General features: G+C 43.3%; 1 protein-coding gene across 1 annotated transcript in view; it reads left to right on the top strand.

Moving 5' to 3' along the window:
* The window catches only part of LOC138481016 (sodium- and chloride-dependent neutral and basic amino acid transporter B(0+)-like), an 839328-nt gene that overhangs the window by 74701 nt on the left and 744369 nt on the right, over positions 1 to 20258 (top strand). The window lies entirely within an intron of this gene.

Below are 20258 nucleotides of genomic sequence, written 5' to 3' on the forward strand. Positions count from 1 at the left end.
TTAGTTGAAGAGACAGGGCTTTAGATTTTTTGCAGAAGGTCCAGTCGGCTGGTTCTTTTCTGAGCACTGTTGGGAGATTGTTCTAAAGTTTGGCAGCCACGACTGGGAAGCTCTTGCCCCCCAACCAAGAGGTGACTGAAGTTGGGGATCTTGAGGGGGTGACAGTTTGTGGATCTGAGAGGTCGGACGGGGGAGTATTTCTCCACACAGCGTGAGAGGTATGTCAGGGATGTGTTGGAAAGGCATCAGTGGATTATGGATAGTGTTTTAAATTTGATCCTTTCATCGATAGGTAGCCAGTGGGCATCTCCCCTGACTTCTGAGATGTGGTCACATTTGGAGAGACATATAGCTGCTCAGAGAGCATTGTTCTCAATAGATTGTAGTTTGTTCAAGCTGCACTCGGGGGTGCCGGCGAATAAGGCTTTGCAATAATCAAGCTTAACTCCTGTGATTGCTCTTGCAATAGAAAGGCGGTTAGTTGTTGAGACGAAAAGCTTACTGGCTTGGAGCAGTTTGGTGATGTAGGCTGATGATGAAGCGATAGAGTTCACCTGACGTGAGAGGTCACAAGTTGATTCCAGATATACGGCTAGGGTTTTGGCTGCAGAAGAGTTGGGATTCGGTTTCCGTCGATAGTAAACTCATTGTAAGCAGGATTTATGTTGTGTAGCGTGGAGTGGGAGCCGACAATGAGGATTTTGGTTTTATTGTCATTGACGTATAGTTGGTGAGATGCCATCCAGTTTTGTATGACTTCATACACAGAGTTGATGGTAGCTGAGTCCTGAGTGTATGAAGCAGAAAGGGGGATAAGGAGCTGCGTGTCATCAGCGTAGTTCGTATATTATATGTCATGGAGGTCAAGGTGGTTGAAGAGGGATTTTGTGTACATTTTGTTAAGAGTGTGGGAGAGTCAGGAACCTTGGGGAACTCTGCAAGTGACAGAAGTGGGTGCAGCAGAAAAGTCATTAATGAATATTCGTGAGGATCTGTTGGATAGGAATGATTTAATCCAGCTGTTGGCAGATGTGGATACGTTTGCTGTAGAGGCGAGTTTGGAGCAGAGTGTTTGGTGGTCTATCGAGTCAAATTCTGCAGAGAGGTCCAGCATCATCAGGAAGGCACATTTTCCAGTGTCCATGATGGCATGAAGTTGAATTTTCAGGTCAAGTAAGTTAGTTTCCATTCCGTGCTGATTGGCAGACACCCAAGATATTTTTCTCCTCAGGTTAATGTTGAACCTGGATGTTATCCACGTGATCCAGGATCTTCAGGAGGTAGGGTACCATTGTAATGGGGCAATAGTTTGTAGGTATGGAGGGGTCAAAGGAGGGCTTCTTGAGCAGCAGCAGGACCCATGCCTCTTTGAAGGAGGTTGGCACCGAGTTGGAGTCGAAAGAAGCATTCATGATGGCCAAGATGTTTGGAGTAAGTGTCTCAGCACAGTCTTTGATAATTGAAGCTAGGCAGGTGTCACCTTGGCAACGAGAGGGTTTGAGACTAATGATGATCTTGATGACTTCAGGGACGGAGACAGGGTGGAAGTTGAAAGGGGTGCAAGTGTGGGTCAGTAAAGCGCTGGTGGCTGTGGTTGGTGGTGGTTTAGCTAGCATTGCTTGTTGTTTGGAGATGATTTTTCTTTGAGGGAGTTGACTTTTCCAGTGAGGGCATCTTGGATTTTGTTGCACCAGGCGCTCTCCACTGTCAGGTCTGGCAGGGGAGGGGATATCTAACTCCTGGAGGATCGTGAATAGTTCCCATGAGTTGGAATTGGCGTTACTGATCCTGGAGTTGTAGCTGCTAGATTTCGCAGTGTGGATTTCCCTTCTATAGACTTTGGGGAGGGAGTGGAAGAGGGCTTTGGAGGCGGGGGAGGTTTTTCTTCTCCATGCTAGCTCAGAGGTACACTTTTTGACACAAGATTTGAGAAGCTGAGGTGTGAACCAGGTGTTTCTTTTTAGTTAAGGTTTGGCTTTCTAATGTTCGAGTGGGGCATGCCAGTGGGACTTTCTTTGGAGAGCTAAGACATTACTTATATACAATACAGTTGTAGAATGTAGAATACAGGCTTTGAGGCATCAGACTAAATCATATATTTATATGACTGTAGAGCATTGAGCAGGCTGCTGGTCACGTGACCAGGCCCTGCTACTCAGTTGCTCCGCTGACCTCCAGTTTTTGCGCCTTGCAAGCCTGTACTTAAGGACTGTAGGCCAGCTCCAAGCAGACAGCATTGAGTAGGTTGCTGGTCATCTGACCAGACCCTGCCACTCAGTTGCAGTGCCCACCTCCATTTTTCACGCCTTCCAGGTCTCTACACTTAAAGAATGTAGGCTAGCTACAGGAAGACAGCATTGAGTAGGCAGCTGGTCATGCGACTAGGCCCTGACACTCAGTTGTTCTGCCCACCACCTATTTAATCAGTCCTCCTTAAACGTCCTCATCACTGGTGTCCTGAGCAAAGGATGTGCAAAGACAACAACCTCACCTGTTTAAGCCTGTTTGGGCTTGTTAGGGCCAAGGAACTGACCCGCTATCCGGCATTTCAACTGCAAAATAATCGCTACTACTGCTACTCACCAAAATACATCACCATGTCTCTCCTACCTCCACAGCCCATTCCCACTCTCACTAGTGTTTGAATGGCCAAGTGCCTTGGGCAGCCCCGGCAAGCTACCCCAGTACCGCATCAATATTGCCCTTCCCCATCCAACACCCATGGACCACATGCATGCCCTCTCCTGTTGATCAATGCTCGTTCAGCAGTTGTTCCTGCTGCAGAGATTGCTGACCTCATCTCGCACAACAACCTAGATGCCCGGTTCTTCTCTGAAACATGGTTTACCTGATTTTTCCCACATGTTTTTGATGTCCTCCTACCCAAGGGTACTGCATCCAACATGCTGACCGACCAGGCAGGGCAGGAGGTGGAGTGGCAATCATCCTCAGGAGTGATTGACCGTGCTCCATCATCACCTCTTCTAAGCTCGTTTGAATCACTCACCTGCTGGTTCCCTCTATCACACAAGGAATCCATCAACTTCCACCTCATCTAAAGACCACCTCACAGGAGTGACTCTTTCGTTGCAGACATCTCCAACTTTCTCTCTTTGCCAAATATCGTCTTTCTCTGTGATTTTAACATCCCAGAGTCACAGGCTGACAACAACACACAAAGCATGCTTTTTGCACTGACCACTTCCATGGACCTTAAGCGAATTGTACTCTCCCCCACACACAACAAAGGCAACACCCTAGACATACTCTTCACATCATTCCTCTGCATCACCTGTGCAGACCCTATCCCACTTGACTGGTCTGACCACGCTGCCATTCCATTATCAATCACCCATTCGTCTATGGCTCACAAAGGGTAGGCTAAATGCCCCCTGACACAATGCTGTCCATTCATAACCTTCCCAGTCAATGAGCTAGAAGCAAGCTTTGCAGACTTCTCCACCACAGGGAATGCCTCCAGTCTCCTGGAATCATTCAGCAACTCTGCTGTGAAACTGATGGACACTCATGCCCCCTTAGAAATCCAGCCGGGCTAAGACCAAACCATCTGCCCCCATGATACTCCCCTGAGTTAGCCTCCAGCAAATGCTTCATCAGAGCCCTAGAAACAGCGGTGCAAAAAACATAATTTGGGAGACCTCACCAACCTCAAATCTCTGTGCGCAAACGTAGGATTCTGAATACCAAGGACAAAGCTTCTTACTACTCCACCACCATTGTGGCAGCCACTAACAGGAGCAAAGCCCTATTTGAAGTACTAAAGCATTCTACAAAATCCTCACCCAACCCTGAGGTACCAGCAACTCAGGAGAAATGCGACAGTATCAACACTTTTTTTATTGAAAAAGTAGAACAAATCTGAGAAACCATCAAATCAACCTCTCACATCATTGTAATCCCCTACACCCTCTCACACACACTGCCCCTCTGGAATGAATTCTCTCCTCACCATCCACTGGATCTCCTAAAATGATTACCTCCATCTAACCTACTTTTTTACTTATTACTCTGATGATATAATTCCAGCCTCCATCATTAAACAATGAATGGGCCCGACACTCAATGCACTCCTCAGCATCATAAATGCCTCCCTGGCAGAAGGATCATTGCCAGACACCTTCAAGACTAGTCTCATATGACCTCTTTTGAAAAAAAACAACCCTCGATCCAGACGACCTGGCCAACTACAGGCCCATTACAAACCTCTGTTAATGGCAAAATCTTGAACAAAGTGGTTGTTACACAATTACCTGCTATAATTGAACAACTCCACCTCCTAAATCACTATCAGTCAGGCTTCTGCCCAAAGTGTAGCATCATGATTGCCACCATCCAGCTGGTGGATGATGCTCTCCGAATCATGGATATGGTCGACTCATGCCTCCAGCAAATGCTCCATCAGAGCCCTAGAAATGGTGGTGCAAAAAACATAATTTGGGAGACCTCACCAACCTCAAATCTCTGTGCGCAAACGTAGGATTCTGAATACCAAGGACAAAGCTTCTTACTACTCCACCAGCATTGCGGCAGCCTCTAACAGGAGCAAAGCCCTAATTGAAGTAGTAAAGCATTCTACAAAACCCTCACTCAACCCTGAGGTACCAGCAACTCAGGAGAAATGCGACTGTATCAACACTTTTTTTTATTGAAAAAGTACAACAAATCTGAGAGACCATCAAATCAACCTCTCACATCATTGTAATCCCCTACATCCCGGCACACACACTGCCCCTCTGGACTGAATTCTCTCCTCACTATCCACCGGATCTCCTAAAAATGATTGCCTCCATCTAACCTACTTATTACTCTGATGATATAATTCCAGCCTCCATCATTAAACAATTGATGGGCCCGGCACTCAATGCACTCCTCAGCATCATAAATGCCTCCCTGGCAGAAGGATCATTGCCAGACACCTTCAAGACTAGTCTCATCTGACCTCTTTTGAAAGAAAACACCCTCGATCCAGACGACCTGGCCAACTACAGGCCCATTACGAACCTCTGTTAATGTCAAAATATTGAACAAAGTGGTTGTTACACAATTACTCGCTAGAATTGAACAACTCCACCTCCTCAATGACTATTAGTCAGGGTTCTGCCCAAAGTGTAGAATCAGGACTGCAAACATCCAGCTGGTGGATGATGCTCTCCAAATCATGGATATGGTCGACTCATGCCTGCTCCTCCCTTTTGACCTCTCAGCTGCATTTAACACCGTCAACCACTGCATCATTCTTTCCCCCCTTGCTGACAGGATGGGATTCACTGACAATGTCCTGAATTAGATTACCTTATACCACTCAGGCAGACACTAGGTTGTCCAGATGACCACATTGCATTCTAACCAGCTCCAGGTCTCCTGCAGAATCCCCCAAGTCCCCATCCTCTCACCTATCCTTTGTAACCTTTACATGGAGCCTCTGGGCACTCTCCTCAAAGATCCCAATATAGCCATCAGCTAATATGCAGACAACCTCAAATCTCTGTGCTCAAACATAGTATTCTGAATACCAAGGACAAAGCTTCTTACTACTCCGCCAGCATTGCGGCAGCCTCTTACAGGAGCAAAGCCCTATTTGAAGTAGTAAAGCATTCTACAAAACCCTCCCTCGACCCTGAGGTACAAGCAACTCAGGAGAAATGCAACCGTATCAACACTTTTTTTATTGAAAAAGTAGAACAAATCTGAGAGACCATCAAATCAACCTCTCACATCATTGTAATCCCCTACATCCCGGCACACATACTGCCCCTCTGGACTGAATTCTCTCCTCACTATCCACCGGATCTCCTAAAAATGATTGCCTCCATCTAACCTACTTATTACTCTGATGATATAATTCCAGCCTCCATCATTAAACAATTGATGGGCCCGGCTTCAATGCACTCCTCAGCATCATAAATGCCTTCCTGGCAGAAAGATCATTGCCAGACACCTTCAAGACTAGTCTCATATGACCTCTTTTGAAAAAAAACAACCCTCGATCCAGACGACCTGGCCAACTACAGGCCCATTACGAACCTCTGTTAATGGCAAAATCTTGAACAAAGTGGTTGTTACACAATTACTCGCTAGAATTGAACAACTCCACCTCCTAAATGACTATCAGTCAGGGTTCTGCCCAAAGTGTAGAATCAGGACTGCCAACATCCAGCTGGTGGATGATGCTCTCCAAATCATGGATATGGTCGACTCATGCCTCCTCCTCCCTTTTGACTTCTCAGCTGCGTTCAACACCCACCGTCAACCACTGCATCATTCTTTCCCCCCTTGCTGACAGGATGGGATTCACTGACAATGTCCTGAATTAGATTACCTTATTCCACTCAAGCAGACACTTGGTTGTCTAGATGAAAACATTGCATTCTAACCAGCTCCAGGTCTCCTGCAGAATCCCCCAAGTCCCCATCCTCTCACCTATCCTTTTTAACCTTTACATGGAGCCTCTGGGCACTCTCCTCAAAGATCCCAATATAGCCATCAGCTAATACGCAGACAATGCTCAGTTTTGCATGTGAGTAAATAGCATGCAGGACATCATTTGTCTTCATAATTAACTAACCTTCATCCAGTCCTGGATGTTGACTTGTTACTTCAAACTAAACCCATCCAAGACTGAATTCATCTTCATCGAACACTCGATAAAAAAAAAACTTTCCAACAATGGTTCAATGAAATGTGGCAAGAAGGATTTGAACCACAACTCTCAAACTCAACAAAATCCTCAGACTTCACCATTGACAGCAATGTTTCCTTCCAGAAACTGGTAGCCAAGAAAGTACAAATAGCCTGGCTTAGAATCTCTACCTTTCAAAAAATCTAATCCTTCAGCCCACCACAGGACTTCCGGACCATAATGCAGGCCTTTGGAGTCTCGCACATTGATAGGGGAAATGCTCTCCAGGCAGGGATCCCAGCTGTTCACTTGGCTCCCCTAAAATCAGTCCATCACGCTGCAGCACATCTTATTATGGGAGCATGGCAATTTAACCAAATTACCCCCATCCTACGCGATCTACATTGTCTTTCACTCCAAGACAGGATACTGTTCAAGACTGCATTTATAATGCACAAATCCGACACGAGTAGCACACCAGCGTACCTGGAAACTAGGCTCCACATATCTGGTGGTACACGTTCATCACACAGCAAATCAACCAACCAGCTTGAATCACAACTCGTCCGTAAAGAGAGGACTCGCAAACAATCCTTCTCTTGTAATGCACCCACCCTGTGGAGCTCGATCTCGTTGTCGGTTCGAAATGCACCCATAATTTTACAATTTCACAAATCTCTCAAAACACGGCTTTTTCAACAACACCTCATCAAGTACTAATTCCAATGGATGTACATACTGACACACAAACCTCACAGTACTGTTAAAAAATGCCAGCCCAAATGCCAGCTACCCACACTCTGTACAAGACTCCACTTCTCTCGAGCTAAGTCTGTGCATTAAACACTAAAATAAAACAATATTAAATATGTACCTATAAATATTTGATTTCTATGGGCAGAAACACCAATACCTGTTTGTAGGTGGGTGGGCAATCAGCAATGACATTGAAAAGGTCTGATAGGCTCAATGGCAAGGATTATTTGCCAGAGACTTTAATTAATAGTGGTGTCAATAGTCAAAAGTTGCTGGGTAAGGGGGGTCACATCCCAAAAAAGCATTATTCACATAAAGTCCAAACGACCAACGTCTCGTCAATACTGCAGCTGAAAGGTAGCCCAATTTACAGGGGTACCCCTTAAGTATACGGGTACCCCTAATCACGCTCACACCAGATTACAGTTCTCCCCTCTAGGGAATTAAGGCCAAGAGTCTTCATCTTGCAAGGATAACACGTTTAATCGTACAGAAATGAGGATGAGGGGGCAAAGAACTCTGCTCCCCAACTGACATTCTGTCCCTCTTCTGTGGCTGGCTCCTGCAGACTGGTGCCAAAGAGGAGTCTTATATACTGTTTAACTCGGATACTGGATACTGGCATGGCTCATCCAAAACTGTCCTTCTTTCCTTACAAGGGACCCTGCAGTCTTCCTGCCTGCATGGCGGGGTTTCCATTCAGGACAAAATACTAAGCACACTGCTAGCTATGCAAGAATACATTGTAGCTCCTGTTTATCATCATTTTGCTATATTAAAAACATGTATATATAAACACATTTTCCCGTCATACTCTCCATATTTCACTCAATATACTCATATTTTATCTAGTCCAGTAATTGCTCTTAAAACTTTATTTTCACATAATGTTACATTGTGTGCATGAGCATGCACACTCCCCTTTTCTTAGTCTGCATGGACTTTTGACGGACAGGAAACAGCTGCTCAGCCACTTTGTGTGCTCTGCCAGAGCTAGCCTCAGAGACGCACCACTGCATGCTTTGCGATAAACTTTTAGTGCAGGTCACAGTGCAGGCCACATCCCTTTTGGCACAGAGCTACTGCTGTTTACCTTGCTTTGAGAAAAACTCAATACAGTACAATTTACCATTTTACAAATGTGTTCAGTTAATGGTTATTCACACCTTATATTTAAATACTAACTATCTTCATTTAGTGCCTGGCCACGCCTGTGTGTGAATATTTCTGCATGAAAAAAGCTTTTTCAGTGCTCTAGTGCTTAGAGAAGTCTTGCCTAATTGTAAAGCACTTGAGGGGTGCAGGAAGGTGCTAGATCCTCCGAACACAACTTAATCATGGTTACATCAATCCTTGCAAATATAATTATTTTCAATTATTTGCAATGTGAACATTCTATCTCCATATGGTAGGGCAGCTAAGTAATGATTTGCATGTCTCTAGAAGATTGTGGTTCAAAAGTATGTTTATGTTGCAGTATATCAAGCAGTGGGCTTGTCCAAAATGTTTATAGGAACTAGATAAAGCTCTACACATGATAAAACAGTGTCAGGGATCGAACAGCTAAGAGTGGGGTATTTTTCTGGTCTCCAACACCTCCAGTGGTTATTCTCTAGATCATAAAGTTCATAACCTTAAGAAGTTCCTGTCCCTCCAGGGAAACCCTATTCTTCAAATCACTGTAGAAAAGGTCAACAGAAAGATCCAAATACACATCTTCAAAAGTCCTTCGCCTAATGGCTAACCCGAAGCTAAACCACAAATGTTCTAAATCTTTGCTAACAGAAGAGTTCATAAATCATATTCTGCACTGTTCAGCCATAATCTATAGCACAAAACAAAGAAAAGATTCCCTGGTAAGGTTTTTCCTGGATTACCCATATCCTGGACCCTTCTCTGCTTGGGCAAATAATGAGATGTGCTCATCACTTGCCTCAACATTCTTTGGAAGAATCTTCCCATAATCATTTTATGGCCCACATCGATCTACATGGTGTTGTGGCATGTTTTCATTTTGTTATTTGGGCCATGTATCACTCACAGAAAAATATCCATTTGGGAACCTCTTAAGTATTTACAGATTGTAGTATATAGGGATTTGATACTTTTACCAATTGTATAATATCACAGTTTGCCAGAATTCTTCAAATCTTGAACCAAACCCTACCAGTGTCTGTGAATGATTGGGGTCTTTTAAGCCTGTACTCCAACCCATCGCTTTCCTGCATAATAAAGTTCTCTTTGTATTGATGTAAATATTTAATGTGGCCCTCTGAGCATGTCATCCTCAATCCAAAGAATCTCCACATCTCAAATTCATCATCTGGGTCACTCAGAGTAAACTCATGGTTAGGGTGAAACTGCATGCCAGATCTAAAATGCTAATGCTTGTATTTAGAAATAGGTTATGTGGCCCGTGTTGTCTTTGCACCCCTTGTAACCCCAAAGAAGGCCTTCTTGCAGGTTTTTGGCATGAAGTCATCTAATGATTTCTTTTAGACAGCCTGTTCGAACAATAGTTCATCATATATGGAAAGACTATTCAACCTTTGTCCCTAGGTACTTTAATAAGTACCAAAGGATTATCTGTGGTTTTAATACAGTTAGACTACTCAAATATTCTTTGTAGTTCCTTCAGAATTCCCTCCGGAGCATTTATTAATCCAAAAAGGGCAGAATCCCTTCAACCTCTGGAAATCCTTTTCAATTTGATTCAATAGATTATACTAATTGGCACAAAGTAGTCTCCCATACATATTACTTAATTTAACTCCCAGATGTGTGATCTGGAAATGACCTTTCTTATAGTGTGTACAGGGTAGTGTTATTTGAGTGCTGCACAGTGCATTGATCATTTTTGCTGAAGAAGATGATAGGTTTAACAACTCCGGTTGGCTTTTATTAACTGTGAACCCTGACATGGTAGTGTTTGGTCCAGATGTTCAAGGCCTCTAGCTATTAGTATCTTCACCAGGAAGATCCATTAGACACAAGTAAATGCTTTTTCAGCATCGAGTCTCGTCAAGTCTGGACCCTGACTCGTTTCACCTACTTTATGAGATAGATTATACATTTTGCATTATCGAACATTAGATTTTTTATGAAACCAGAATGACCAGGGCCCATCACGCCCAGCATTAGAATTACCAGCAGTCTTTAAGTCAATAATTACATTACAGTGTGGATTATATATATATAACATGTATGTTCATAAATTAATGTATATGTTTTGTATAATACAAATGTTGTGATGTTTAAGATACTTGGCTCATTTGAGTTTAAGATGATACACCCATTGTATATGTTGACTGAATCAGTGAAGTTTGCACAACTCCTAGGTTTTAAATTAAGGAATTGTAACATTGTCCTTATATTTATTAAATACATAATTTGTCCTTTTAAATATCGGAACAAAAGACTATGCTCAGCGTGGAGGAGCTGTTGGTGTGTGTCTGTGTGTATGGCATAAGGAGCGAAAGACTATGCTCAGCGTGGAGGAGCTGTCGGTGTGTGTCTGTGTGTATGGGATAAGGGGAGCCCATGCTCCTCAGGCACACCACGTCTACTCAGGTGCCCTCTGTGATAACACCTTTGACTCTCGTAGATGCGTGTCCTAAACAAACCCTGACAATCTGGGCTTTTCTTTATGGGCTCTTGTTTGAGGCAAACACATGTTGTTTGCAGTTCAATTTCTCTACTGTGTTTTAATTGATTTAAAAATGTGAATGCCAAAGTTGTTAGTGTGTTTCATGTGCTTTAAAAAATGAATGTGTCTAGTCGTGGCTAAAAGGTGCTATCATTCTATACATTATTGTTGAAGTTTAGTAGCACGTCGCTGCATGTCATGTGCGCACTTCTGTAAAATGAAAGCCAAGAGACTTTTATGTCTGACAAGTAACTTACAACTTTAAATTGGGCAACCTCTATGCTGTAATTGGTGGCTCACATCAGAACTGGAGCTGGGCAGCATCTTCCATTGGCCCTTTGATGGTGCCATTTAGATGTGTGCTAATTTAAACTATTAAAGGAAGCTTTTGGCTGTGTTCCTTTCTATTCCCTAGGCACTTTAAATCAACTTGTGTGAAGCTAAACGGCCACACAAGTTGGACACCTTTACTTTGCTGCGTTGTCTGCCAAACTGCCTTTTTGTTGGTTTTGTACGCTTTCCTCTCCGTATTGCCCTTTCCGATCGCTTTATAGATTCCACCATTCAGCCTCCTAGTCTGAGTCATTTTCAAATAAACCAAGACATGCTCAGTGTGGTGATTGACAGAACTCTTCATCATCATCACTTTTACATGAAAACAAAACATGCACAGATTGGAGAATTGGCATATCTCTCCACCCTTACATGTCTGGGGGCAAGCCACAAGGCACTGTGTGTTTACAGTCTCCACACAATGTGCCTCCCAGAGGGTGGATAGAGTGGGATCCCACAGGCTTCTGAACCCCACCAAGGTGTGGTATGTTCCCACCAAAGATGTTGAAGACCAATTCCCAAAGATGCACGTAACTCACAGATTCCATAAGAGCCCATCCAAACCAACTGTGTGACGAAATAGTGGAATTTGAAGAAGTGCTTTTAGCCTGCTCTCTAATTCATAAAGCTTTCAGAGTGTGCTAGCAATGGTTCCCAATCTTAGAAAGAAGATTCAAGGAACAATGTGATAGTGAGCCATGCAGTCTGGCAGAGATGCCACAGCAGTCCATTTCCCAAGCTAGGACATGGAATGTCAAGGAGCGAAGACCTGCTCCAAACAGGAATCCAAGATAGTTCCAATGTCGCACCACAGGTACAAAGCCACAGAAAAGAAGAGGTGACTGCTATTCTGTAATAAATAATGTCAATGTAAAGAAGTTGCATATTACAAACTTAAGAGGAAACTAAGAGAAACTAAGGGAACGAGCCAAACCCAATCTCCAACACAACACTCTAGTGACCTTAGCAAATCCGAAGGAATAACTCCAGTGCACACACATGAAAAGTACTAAAATGAGACTGGGTGATCCCAAGAGAAGCAACAGCAGCAGACCAGAAGCTCCCTGCAGAGATAGGGAAATTGCTACTTGGTACATGGTGGCCCTTTTTCTGAAGAAGCTACATTCTAATCTAGACCCTGATATAAGAGTATGAAGCCTGTCAGAGGTACATGAGAGACACGGGTGGGTGTGGTGGGCAGTATGTCTCAAAATAGATTCTATACATTTTTAAACGATATATGGGGTCTACCATTTATCCAAAATGCACCTTTTCGAGAAATTGGAACTGTGAAACTAAACCGATGATATCAACCACCAGTTCTGATGACACACCTTCTGTAGTAAAGACTACTGCATCCACCATATATTTTTTGCCAATGTCACACCATCATTTCATTAAAGCTTCTTGGTGACAATGTTTAATAGAGTGCATAGTGCCATCTTTAGTACTGAAGCAGCAGATTTGGTAGCTGATGCATTTTGGATTTAGAGTCTATCATCAGGGCTAGTTCTGTCCTTCTGGGCACTAGTGTAACCAGTTGAAGCAATAGCCTGTTCTTGTTCTGGAAGAAAGGCTTATCTCTAATCTGAAAGACCTCTTCAGCTTCCAGTACACCACATTTTGATACAGCCATTTTATTTTTCAAATTTGTCACCAAGAAGCTTTAATGAAATGACTGCGTGACTTTGTCTAAAAATATATGGTGCATGCAGTAGTCATTGCTACAGAAGGTGGTTTCCAGATCTGGTGGTTGATAGCACCAGTTTGGTTTCATGGAGTTCTCTGAGAGACGGAAATTGAATGCTGAGATACCAGCGGTCTAGGAGACACCTGAATGTGGCTTCAGAGGAACCAGATATCTACGGCATAGCAGAAAGTGCATGTTAAGAAATGTGAGGTCTAAGTGAGGTGCACAGAGGCCTTACTCTTCAAATCAAAAGTATTTCTGTGCGAAGTTCTCCTGATGACGGCACAGAAGAATCAACAGAGGCAGTTGGTAAGCAGGTGCAAGTGGTTCTAGGTCACATGGTATAAGTCTCACCCACCTGCCAATCACTGCTAATCTGTTGGCACCTTCTAGTTTTCAGCTCTTTTTTCCTACTTAAGCATCCCTCCAGCGTCTTTTTATTTGCAGTCGGTGAGCAGGCGCAAGTGGATCTACGTCACGTGGCCTAATCCACAACCACGTGTCAATCACTGCTAATCTATTGATGCCTTCTTGTTTTGGTGCCCTTTTTCCCTACTTAAGCAGCCCTCCAGGCTCTTTTTCTTTGCAGTTGGTCAACAGGTGCAAGTGGATCTAGGTCACATATCCTAAGTCTCACCCACCTGTCAATCACTGCTAATATGTTGGTGCCTTCTTGTTTTGCTGCCCTTTTCCCCTACTTAAGTAGCCCTCCAGCCTCTTTTCCTTTGCAGTTGGTGAGCAGGTGCAAGTGGATCTAAGTCACATGGCCTAGACCTCACCCACCTTCTTATCACTTCCTCTTCCTGTCTGTTTTTAACTCTTGGATCAAGGGTGTCTCTTGCCCAGGCATCCGAAGTGAAGGACAAACAAAGAAAAGGTCCAATTCCTGTTTGTACCTGTTCAGATCAGAAATACCCGAGAACCCCAGTTCCACGAACATCAGGTAAACTCTCTCAAATATATGTTTTGCTTCTCTCTCCCAACAGCCCATTTCTACAATCACCAGTCATCACCAACCATGCATCATCTCAGTGTCACAGGCATTACTTCTCGTGTCCCATTGCTACACACAGCTGTTTTCTGCTACAAAGCTAATGTTGGTCTTTTGGAGTCTCTCTGAGCACTAAAGCGCTTTGTGTATGCTGTTGCGTTTTGTGTTTTGTTTGTTTACATCTGTTTATTCACACTTTAAGCAACAGAACAATTATACTTCGATACAGCCATTGTTATACCGTGGCCAAGTTACAGTATTACATTTTCATCAACTGCAGTGAACACGAACAACATACAGAATACCAGCTTGCTGTACACGTTACTATCAGTCAATATTATATCACATCATTGGCCTTATCCCGGAATCCTGTTCCTTCCTCAATTTCTGTGACACATCCCACTATTGGCCCCGTACTGTCTCAGTCAGGGATCAAAGCCCCATCTATTCCTGTTAACCCCTTAACTACCACCGGATCCGCATGGTGGCATATCATCGGATGGAGAGAACATCGATTGCACAAGAGCGTTCCAAGACATAATATTGTCATTCATCTCTCACTACTTCTAAACGCAGACCTGTACCACCCTGTGGTCTCAGCCATTGGCCATTACCTGAGACTGCTACACCAGGGATTAAACTGTGGGCCACTGAAGACTTCCATGCCATGGCAATCCAACATTTAACTGATTTGAAGGCTAAACAATCATCTTGGTAACATGTTTAGCAGTGTTTGGGCCGGGGCACACACCCAGTAAGGACTCCACAGGTGTCCATGTGAACCTAGTAATCCACCCCTCACTATTCTAATTCTAACTGTCGAAAATAATTGTCGCACCACTCTATACATCCAGAAAATATGCATCATGCATGTTTCGTCATTCACACACCTAGGGCAACAGAGAGATGCCGACCTGAAGCACCTTGCTATCCTATATGGTGTCTTGTAAGCCCCGTGAAGCATGTACACTTGAATGAGCTTAAGCCGGGCATTCCTAGATACCCTCCTTGTGTATATTTGTGTGTTTGCCAATTCTGTTTCCTCTAGTTCTCTGCCCAGGTCCTCTCCCCATGCGGATTTCACCTTGAGGTCTCCTCTATGCAGCCTTGCCTTTATGCCCCCATATAGTCTAAATTCTCCATGTCCCCACTCAGTCAAGTCATATAACAGTGCCAAAGGAACATCCCTCTGCAAATCATTCGGGAACCCCTGCCAGATGAAAGTGAGGAATTGGCCCACATGTATTCTATGCTCCATCATCATGTTCCAGTACTCCAACAACACACCGTCTCGGAACATGTCTCCCCATGTGACAACTCCCTTGTCCTCCCTGTGCGTTCTACTCTGAAGGTCACCCCATCCCTGTCCATAGATATGGGCAAGGGGACTATCAGGGGAATGGGGCTCATAGATAGCAAGTAACTTTTGCGCCCTGAACCATAGTTTCCTAACCAGCTGCAGCATATCTGGGTAGTCAAGGAGTCTCCCATTGTCCATCCAGTGTCATGTCCAAAGTCGACTCATTCGACAGTCACTAAGTGACAAACTGAATCTGTCCGGCTAAGTAGTATATACTCAAAAAAGAGAGACATTTTATACCTTAATTTGCATAAACCATGCAGAGGGTTCCTAATGCATCTACATCATTTGGTGGTCGCAAGGGGTCGCACCTGCAACCCTTGAGGTCTCCCTTGCTACTCCTGTGGTAGCCCTTGCTACACATAAATATAAATCATGTTTTTTTTTTAATTGAAACTCCTGGGCTGTGGCCAGCGCCATGTGGGTCTTTGTTTCTGAAGTGGCTGGATTTCTTGCTCAGGCTTCTTAAAAAAATAGTCGGTTCCACAACTGTAACACTTTGAGCAGTGACCCTAAATAAGAAAGAATGGGAATAACAAATAATGTGTCTTTCTGAAATCTATACAATAATAGCTAAAGGTTTATTTTAGGCACATTTCAGGGGGTGAGTCACTGATTTAGTCTGTTCTTAAACACCTCCAATTCACAATGCAGACAAAAACCTCCAAAAAGCAGAGTAGCATAAGCATCCATTTCAGACTTTGTATTTTGCTTTTTGCAAGTTGCAATTATAGCACGTTTTTTTTCTGCCATTGTCTCTGTTACGATCATCAGAAGACATTCAATCTCGGTGTCCTTGGTCACTTGACTTGTGCCTAAAAGGTTGTGTACAGTGTAGAAATGTTTGACCATAGCACATAAAGTGCCCCTTGATTCCATTGTGCCACAATGAATGCTTTGTATGTGTCTATCTTTCCTATCTCCATAACATGTTGTTCAGAATGTTTGTTTGCATGTATGAGTGCCCAGAGTCCTGGAGGCAGTGTGCGTGTGCTGCTTTCCCTGAGCTACTCTAAATACTTAAATACACACTTGTGAACCCTCCCAATGGTATGTATTTAACCGACCTCTGAAGACTGAAAAATTAATCCATGCAGGCTTGACATGTGGCCAACTTTGCACCAGGTAAACTGGGCTGTTGTTAAATCTTTACCACCGTAATGTGAGATACATTTCATACAAGAATGGATCACCATATGTATCGTTAATAACAGTGTGTAGAGGCCCATATTACCAAATTATTGTGAATGCAAGCATATGTCCAAGGCCAAATGATGTGTTATTATGTAGCACTTACGCGTAAGCACTTTATATAGAAAAGATATAGCTACAGCATCACTGAACCTGTGTTGGTACTCATTAATCAATCTCGGAAGGATGAAAGGCTGAGTTGCTCTTTCTGGGATTCGAACTTGCAAACTGCAGATCACACACACATAGCAGCAGTGAACGCTCAACCCACTGAGCTATAGCTATCTTACCAGCTATAGTAAAATGAGCAATTACATGCCTGAATGTTCTCAAAGTCAGAAAGCAAATTACCGCCTCCTCTTTGGCCGCGGTATAAAAAAGGGGCCTTCCTATTGGCATTTTGCCCTCTCTGGTTCGTGTTGGCGAACTAAACTCGTCTATCACTCGATTGGTCACGGGATCTTGAACTATTCCGTTCATGTTCCCCTGAGGTTGCTTCACGAGGTCACATTTGATCCATCAACACAATTCCTGGTTACATTGGATATCGAAGCATTATATACTAACATCCCACAAACAGCCACATTACAAATTGTGGAAAAAGTGCTACAAGAATTGGGGACCCCGCCGGATGTACCAATAGAAACAATCATGCAAATGGCAGAACTGGCATTAACTCGGAATTTTTTCCTACATAAAGAGACCTTCTACCAACAATGTCCGGGGACCGCTATGGGTGCCACCCTTGCTCCATCTCTGGCAAATCTTTATGTGGCAAAATTTGAAGAGCTAAACATCTACACACCAACCAATCCCTTCAGATCACAGATTTCTCTGTGGACGAGATACATTGATGATATCTTGGCAATCTACACAGGGACAAAAACCTCCTTTATGGAATTTCTGGATTGGTTGAACTCTCGAAATCCTTTCTTGAAATTCACCCATCACATCTCAAAAGAGGTGATACACTTCCTAGACCTGGAAATCAGAACAGAGGTGGGACAACTGACTACGACGGTCTTTAGGAAATCCACAGACCGCAATGCACTATTAGACTATACAAGCTTTCATCCGAGGAGTTTACGCGAAAATGCCATTCAGACTATTTCTGCGCTATAGGCGTAATTGCTCGACTTTACAAGAATATGACATCCAAGCTAACATCTTGACAAATAAACTATCGGAATGTGGATATCTGAGAAAAACAATCAAAACAGCCAGAAAAAGGGCCAGGAATATCCCAAGAGCTATTACTTTACAGCAGAAAGCAAGCCCGACAGGTGAGAAAAGGATCACGGCTGTGTTCAGCTACTCCAACAAGGTGAACCAAATAAAGAGAGAAATTGTAAAACTTTGGCCACTATTAAATATGGGCACAGTGACCCTCCCCACACCACGGTTCGCCATTAAAAAGAGAAAAAACTTCAGAGATACCCTCATACACTCTTATATGCCACCTCAGGAAGTTCCCATTCAAACCACGCTTTGGGAAACAACATCGGCATCTGGACACACACCATGTGGCCAATGTAACATATGCTCCCTTACAAAAAGATCCCAAACATTAGATCTTGGATTAACAACACTGTGGCGACAACAGTCGCTGACAAATTGCAACACCTCGAATGTCATCTACATGATTAATTGCCCATGTAATAAAAAATACATAGGCATGACCACCAGAACCGTCAAAAAACGGATACAAGAGCATCAGTCGTGCGTAAGAACTGAACGGGAAAATGCTCCATTGGTCAAGCATTACAAACTACACAAACATAAGGCCATGAACTCTCATGGACTATAATAGAGAAAGTGACTTGTCCAAGAAGAGGTGGACATATGGCCAATTTGCTCTTAACAAGAGAGCAGAAATGGGTTTTCCGCCTTAAAACTGACTAACTTGGGCTTAATGAAAATATCCCCTGGCAAACTTTAGCAATGACCAGCTGAGTCACTGTGGACACGTATAACTCAGCCAAAATATTGAGATGCCCCCAATGTATACCATTCAAAACAACATGAACTGCACCTGTTTCACATATACATAATCGGTACAATTCTGTTTGTAATACTTGACCTAAATGTGAATCGTTCAAGTTCACTGAAAAAACATCTCATGTTCAATAGCCTTGGATGATTATGGTAGCTATGATTTTTTCAGGGCACGTGATCACCAACTCCAATGGAAATTTCCCTACTTCCGGGTTATGAGATCGCATGAGTATCAACACACGGGCATCAATTGAAATTCGACTGGATATGTGGATTTCATCTCCATTTAATCACCGAACGCCACCTTCTCAATAGCAAGCAGATGGCGATTCTAATTCCATCATTTCAACACCATTACACTTGAGAGAACGGTGCCTGACTTCCGAGTGACGCATATACGCTCCATCCAATGATATATGACGCTCCCGGTAGCCATCACATGACTTGTGATCTATTGCATACACGGTCTCACACATGGGGGCTGCGGATCGAGTCGACGAGTACGGGAGAGCCAGGACTCAGCCGGCGCTGTGAAAATAACTAGTTAAGCCCTAGGACCCACGAACAGTAAATAAAAATGCAGGGTGTTTGTGGCCTTGCGACTAGTGACTCACATCAAAAGCTTTTGGGATTAGGTTAAAGCAACCCTTTCGTCGATAACACTAAGACCTACTGTGTTTATATCCAGTCATTTTAGAAATTAAGAAATAAAAAGTAAAGGCAGTCCCTGCTTGCTCTTCCCATCTCTCCCTCTCGTTAGGAACAGGATTCGTTATCTGATTTTCGGGGAAATAATCTGTTTGCACTCAGATGAGCCAATAAAACCAATCCATCCCCACAATACAGGTTAGTGGGTCTCCCCGATTTAAATTGGCAAGATATGATTTCTGGCTACTATTGACCACTGAAAACAGAATGTATAGATCACTAAAAACCTGTGCAGGCTATAACATGCAAAGAAAGTTCTTTTGATGATGGCCATTGTCCAAATGGATTAGAGGCAAACATGTAAAGTATCAAAGCGAGGATGATAATAAGAGGCAAGAACCATACCATGCCTTTCATTGTGTATTAGTAAAATGAATAACACTAACATAACTGTTGATTCATCAGCCATTAATTGGCAGTTAATAACCAAAAGGTGAGGTGTGTATATTTTGCTTTATTACACAGGGTCACCCGTCTGTCCCAGCCCCAAGACACACTAAGGAGGCGGTAAAGTATACCCCTGACCTCCACTTGAATTTCAATCTTTGGTATGTACAGACTAGATCTACCTTACTGTTGAACACCAAAAGACTGTCCTGAAGAAAGTGGCCACAACACCCATGTTGCCGCTGAAACCGGTAGACAGTAATTGCTACAATTTATAGACACCAATGCAATTTTCTATGATATGAGCAATTTTTTACCCCACCCCACTAGATGCAGCAATAACAAAATCTAAGAAAACGCATAGTGGAGTGGGTTTTGTCGTCTTTTTTGTTGGTCCAAAACTCAACTTTTGAGTTTCTGTAATTTGTGTTTGTGTCTTTCTTTTAATACTTAATTTTAAACTTCGGTGCACATGGTTTACACACAATCCCTGGGACAATAAAGTTTTGTTCAACCCAGTGGATGTTTGCATTCTTAACCACTAAGACACCAATTTTTTTC

Source organism: Ambystoma mexicanum, chromosome 5p (assembly GCF_040938575.1).
Source record: "Ambystoma mexicanum isolate Mex_15411 chromosome 5p, UKY_AmexF1_1, whole genome shotgun sequence".
Taxonomy (NCBI): Eukaryota; Metazoa; Chordata; class Amphibia; order Caudata; family Ambystomatidae; genus Ambystoma; species Ambystoma mexicanum.